The following is a 6,812-nucleotide window of genomic DNA, read 5'->3' on the forward strand; positions in this document are numbered from 1 at the left end:
ATAGGGATGAGCACAGAGCTAAGCTATCTGTCTCTCCATGAGAATCAACATAAACAGTCTTTAAGCGAGCAAAACCACCTTGCTGGCAAAACATTTAAGTGCCCCCCCTCTTGACAGCGGAGTGAAAAAAATAAAGGGGTACTTCGGCATTTTGGCAATGAGGCCCTTTATCTACTTCCCCAGAGTCTGATTAATTAGTGGATGCCATTGTTATGTCTCTGTGTCCATTATGAAGGAAGTTAGAGGTAGTTTCGGAACAGTGCAATGTTTCCAGCCAGTGCAATGACTGGAAGTCTATGGGTATCTGCTAGCATAATACTGTTGTTGGGGATGTAGATAAAGTAGATAAAGGGCCATAATCCAGAAGTATCCCTTTAAGTTTGAAAGTTTCCTGCAATTCTACACATTTTGACATGGGGTTTAGAGAAAGTGTTGCTGTTTTAAAGCAAGCTTTCTGCAATTCCACACATTTTGCCATGGGGAGTAGAGAAAGTGTTGCAGTTTTAAAGCAAGCTTTCTGCAATTCTATACATTTTGCCATGGGGAGTAGAGAAAGTGTTGCAGTTTTAAAGCAAGCTTTCTGAAATTCTTTACATTTTGCCATGGGAGTAGAGAAATTGTTGCAGTTTTAAAGCAAGCTTTCTGCAATTCTATACTTCTTGCCATGGGGAGTAGAGAAAGTTTTGGAGTTTTAAAGCAAGCTTTCTGCAATTCTACACATCTTGCCATGGGGCAGACAGAAGTTTAGCAATTTAATAACAAAATTCATGCAACTCTACTGGACATCTACAAGTTTAGATACAGTAGCTGGCTAGACTAATTTACCAATCAAAAAATTGTTAGCTGACATTGCGAATTTAGTGACCATCAGTGACTGATATAACAGGAAAAAAACTGCTGCTGCACAACCAAATTTCGAAATTGCACCTTGTGTATTCTACTATTCTAACTCTCAACAGTAAGTTTAGACCCCAAATGTTTTTTCTTTGGCAGGGGCCCACTAGCGGCCGTGGGCCATAAGCGACCTCTTACGTCGCTTATGCCTGGAGCTGGCCCTGAACATAAACCAAGGATTTCACTGTGGGAGTACAGCATAGCACGGCCTCTTTCCTGGCCAACCAGCATGCTCTCTCTCTGACCAATCCAGGGCTGTATTCAGCTGGGCAAAACCAATGATTTATATACACTACCGTTCAAAGGTTTGGGGTCACTTAGAAATGTCCAAGTTCTTGACAGAAATGCCAATGTTTTGCCCATTAAAATAACATCAAATTGATCAGAAATATAGTATAGACATTATTAATGTTGAAAATGACTATTGTGGAAACGGTTGATTTTTTATGGAATATCTACAGCATCCCGGCGACTCTGGGATGCTGGCATTCTAGGCAGAGTTGCAAAGAAAAAAACATATCTGAGACTGGCCAATAAAAAGAAAAGATTAAGATGGACAAAAGAACAGACACTGGACAGAGGAACTGTGCCTAGAAGGCCAACATCCCGGAGTCGCCTCTTCACTGTTGACGTTGAGACTAGTGTTTTGCGGGTACTATTTAATGATGCTGCCAGTTGAGGACTTGTGAGGCTCCGTTTCTCAAACTAGACAGTCTAATGTACTAGTCCTCTTGCTCAGTTGTGCACTGGGGCCTCCCACTCCTCTGTCTATTCTGGTTAGAGCCAGTTTGCATAGTTCTGTGAGGGGAGTAGTACACAGAGTTGTACGAGATCATCCGTTTCTTGGCAGTTTCTCACATGGAATAGCCTTCATTTCTCAGAACAAGAATAGACTGACGAGTTTCAGAAGAAAGGTCTTTGTTTCTTGCCATTTTCAGCCTGTAATCAAACCCACAAATGCTGATGCTCCAGATACTCATCTAGTCTAAAGAAGGCCAGTTTTATTGCTTCTTTAATCAACACAACAGTTTAAGCTGTGCTAACATAAATGCAAAAGGGTTTGATAATGATCAAAATGGTCTTTTAAAATGATAAACATGGATTAGCTAACACAACGTGCCATTGGAACACAGGCGTGATGGTTGCTGATAATGGGCCTCTGTACGCCTATGTAGATATTCCATACAAAATCAGCCGTTTCCAGCTTCAATAGTAATTTACATTAACATTAACAGTGTCTACACTGTATTTCTGATCAATTTGATGTCATTTTAATGGAGAACAAATGTGCTCTTCTTTCAAAAACAAGGACCTTTCTATGTGACCCCAAACTTTTGAACAGTAGTGTAGTCGAGCTGGCTACAGAGAGGCTCAATGTGGGACTGATGTGGATTTGAGGCCTTTACTCATCAGAAGCATTGACAAACTGTCTGACAATGCTTAGCCGTTGATAGATTGTGTTATAAATGGGCACTATAATAACTGTCTTCGCTGATGAGGTGTAAAATGTTTAACTTTATCTCATCAGATGCCTAGCACATGGCTTTGATGGCTTTGGCTGCTCTGTCCGGCACGTGTCTCATTCACTTGTAAATCGACATCAATCAGAAATTCTAACAATAAATTGTTATTTCAGTTGCAGCAGTAAAGTGCTGAAAAATCCAGAAAGGGCACTGATTTAAAAAATGCCCTACCAGATGCAGTATGCCTATCTCACCAGCGCAGTCCATATTGGTGACAGATGTTGACACACACTTCACATGTTGACAAGAACCTCTGTGGTGTTCTCCCGTTTTCTGATGTTATAGAAGAAAAGATGGGAGTTGTCATGTAGCAGCATACACACAGAAATACATAAATATGGAAATACACACACACAGACGCACACACACACACACCTGCACGTCTCCTCAAAGTGTGTGTGTGTGGGGGGGGGGGGGGGGGGCATCAGTGACATGAGACCTGGCTGTAACCTACACTCTACTCAGAAAATTGGATGCAGTCTATCACAGTGCCATCCGTTTTGTCTCCAAAGCCCCATATACTACCCACCATTGCGACCTGTATGCTCTCATTGGCTGGCCCTCGCGTCATATTCGTCGCCAAACCCACAGGCTCCAGGTCATCTATAAGTCTTTGCTAGGTAAAGCTCCGCCTTATCTCAGCTCACTGGTCACGATAACAACACCCACCTGTAGCACGAGCTCCAGCAGGTATATTTCACAGGTCATCCCTAAAGCCAACACCTGCTTTGGCGCCTTTCCTTCCAGTTCTCTGCTGCCAATGACTGGAACGAATAGAAGAAGAAGAAAAAAATCACTGAAGTTGGAGACTTACACAGTGGGGCAAAAAAATATTTAGTCAGCCACCAATTGTGCAAGTTCTCCCACTTAAAAAGATGAGAGAGGCCTGTAATTGTCATCATAGGTACACTTCAACTATGACAGACAAAATGAGAAAAAAAAATCCTGAAAATCACATTGTAGGATTTTTTATGAATTTATTTGGAAATTATGGTGGAAAATAAGTATTTGGTCAATAACAAAGGTTTTCCACCATAATTTGCAAATACATTAATAGTTGAAGTGTACATATGATGAAAATTACAGGCCTCTCTCATCTTTTTAAGTGGGAGAACTTGCACAATTGGTGGCTGACTAAATACTTTTTTGCCCCACTGTATCTCCCTCACTAACTTCAAGCATTGGGTGCCAGAGAAGCTTACCGATCGCTGCAGCTGTACACAGCCCATCTGTAAATAGCCCATCCAACCAACCTACCTCATCCCCATATGTTTTTTTTCTGCTCTTTTGCACACCAGTATTTCTACTTGCACATCCTCATCTGCACATCTATCACTCCAGTGTCAATTGCTAAATTGTAATTACTTCGCCACTATATAAAGTCACATATCCTAGGGCCATGTCCAAATAAGTCTGGGCTGCCGGACAGATCTCAGCCTGAGCACACTCAACCCTCAACCCAGGATATCAATTCCAAAGCAGGAGAAAGGCAGACCAAAAGCAGGCCAGGTTGTTGAATACAGGAATAGCCAGAGGACCAGTCACTGAAAAAGGAGTCGGAGTGACCCTACCACATCAACTAAGCCCGGTCAGACATCGATAGGAGGGTAGAAAAACAGATGACACCCACGAATCTACCAGCGAGTGAGCCACAGCATAATGATCTAGAAACATATTAATTCTGTACTGATCTAGGATCAGATCCACCCTGTCCATGTAGTCTTATTCATTATAATCTAAAAGGAAAACCTGACCCTAAATCAGCCCTCGTATTCTGAGACACTTAATACATATGGCCCCAAATGCCCATTCAACTCCCTCCATGGACACCACAGTGAGTATTAAAGTGAGGGATCAGGTTAACCAGGAGTATTACCACAAACCAGATTCTGGCTGGATTCCACTCCGCACACACTGAACTGATATACAATGCTTTTGGCACAATGGTTGTGATAAAGTGGAATGTTTCTGTACAAAAACAATGTCACAAACATTGGTTGGACAATGGTTTTATCACAAAAAAATAGCACAACCATTGTGTGAAAATGAAATGCAGATAGATGTACAACCCGAGTGTGTATGTTAAAGATTCTTCTTCTAGTGATGCCAGTAGACGTCTTAGAAGGAAGGACGTGTCCAACAACAAGAATGTATCCCATTTTAATTAACATATGCATGCAGAGATACAGTCTACCTTATAGGGAACCTAAATTAAATGATCTGAACTTAAGAAAAATGATCTGTGTGACTGAAATAAATGCACAAGTTGTGATTTCACTCTACTTAGCTAAGCCAAACCATTTGGACTGGGCTGGGTATGCATCCACCAGAGTAGCTGGAATAGTAATGGAAAGGACATAGTGAAAGGAAATGATCTGAGCCAGTATAGTATGGTTCGGGTCAGCACGGTTGGGTAAAAAGAGTATTCCTATATTGAGGCACAGACTTGCTTGCTCCCATGCTGAGGTGGGTAGCGGAGTTGAGTGGTTGTGTTCTAGTTGTGGTTGCGCTGGTCGATCTGTGGTTGCAAGGTCTAAACACACACAGATGTTTGGGAGCCTGAACCACAAGCCTGGCAGTGAAAGTTCTCTCAGTTCCTCTTTTATGAAGTTACATTCAGCAATTGAGACTTCTCAAGTACCACTATGCATATTTTTGTTGGGGATTGCATTTGAAAAAGGTTGTATTCAATGGAATCAACTAGCACAGGTTTCAGATACAGTAGACCCCATTTAAAATGGGGTCTACTAAGCTAACGTATGACATTTTTTAAGATGGTCATAACAATGCTCATTTAGAGATTTGATGTAGAATTTTAAGACCCCTTTAGGCATAAAAAAATATTTGATGAACCATTGCATTTGACCTTTCTGCTATAGCCAATAGAAACACATTGAATTACAGATTCATATATGGAAAAACTTTTGTTTGGAAGTGTCTGTCCTATATTTGAGAGATATAAGAACGATCAGGGTATTCTTTTTTATTTCAGGGGACAATATAATAAAACCCATTTTTTGGTTTTACGCACTAAACTACTTCCATATATGCTCCCATTCATTTTTCGTGAGAATAGCCATTTTCGGGATATTTCATCGTCTGACAAACACACTATAGCTCTGCAACTTTTCACCACAGTTGCGCATGGACGACAACCGTGGATGCGGTGGATTGCAGCCCATGCAAAAAAAACAGATGTCTCTAGTTAAAACAGAGATTTTTATGGGGATTTTTTTATTACGCTAATTATATTTCCGCCCGGCGCGGACAACGTCAAGGGGTTTTTAATGTCTATTTAGAATTTAAAGAGAATCTATTATTCATGGAAATTCTAGCGTAGAGGTTACAACAGTTTTTGCTATGGTATCCCACAAGGGGCTTCCCGTGTGACCTCACTTCCTTATCTCTCTAATTGTACTAAAATAGAAAGAGAAATTCGGGGGTGCATTTATTAATGCACACCGTAGCAAAACGTTTTACAACTGGAAACATTTTGCAACCAAAATGAGTGTTTGTTGGACAAGTTCAGGTTAGTCCGTCCCGTTTCGAACCAGGTGGTTCCTAGTGAATGCTCATTTAGAGCTCATTTAGAGCATCCCTGTAAATCGATTGTTGTCAGAGTACAGTTTCCCCATTAGCTGTAATGGGTAGATACAGTTATAAAACAGGTGCAGCAAACAAGACGGACAGTTTGCGCATGGTATCAATGATATATATACAAAGGGATTTTCAAATGGAAATTTGTGGAACAATATTATGAAGTACATTTGTAAATAGTGACTAATGGGTTATAAACACCTTTTGCATGTAATTAGGGCAAAATACAAAACAACCAAAGGCTAAATAAAAGGACAATGATTATGTCTGTGGTCCCCCATTCTTACAAAACACACCTGATTTATTATGGTATGTGCAGCCAATACTTACATATTTTCAGTTTTACAAAGGCATGATTTAGAATCTGTGAGTTGAAGTATCATTTACAAGTTCAATTAGCAAAACAGATGCTTGTCACATGTTCAGCCAGAAACAACCTCAAAGCAATGCCCAAAATGTCCATTTCTGTATCCAGAAATGAACCGTTGAATCATCTTTTGGTTACTAATGTGGTTTGTTAGCACACAATGCTAACCACTCAAAGGAGTAAATGAGGGGAGAGCTAGTTGTAGGTCTACATCATCCTCCCTTGGGCTTGGGCATACTCCTGGCTTTAGCAATATCCGGACACAAAGTCCCTCTGTGGATAACATGAGAAGATTCGCCAAAGACCGACGAGAGAGCAAAAGCACCCTATAATGAATGACAGATTCCCCTTTCAGCCAGTCCAGTACACAGATGCTCTGTAGGCTAGTTAGCACAATGGCTAGCCTCCATCGCTGACTACACTGCAGTTAG

The sequence above is a fragment of the Oncorhynchus kisutch genome, linkage group LG28 (assembly GCF_002021735.2).
Source record: "Oncorhynchus kisutch isolate 150728-3 linkage group LG28, Okis_V2, whole genome shotgun sequence".
NCBI classification, from domain to species: Eukaryota; Metazoa; Chordata; class Actinopteri; order Salmoniformes; family Salmonidae; genus Oncorhynchus; species Oncorhynchus kisutch.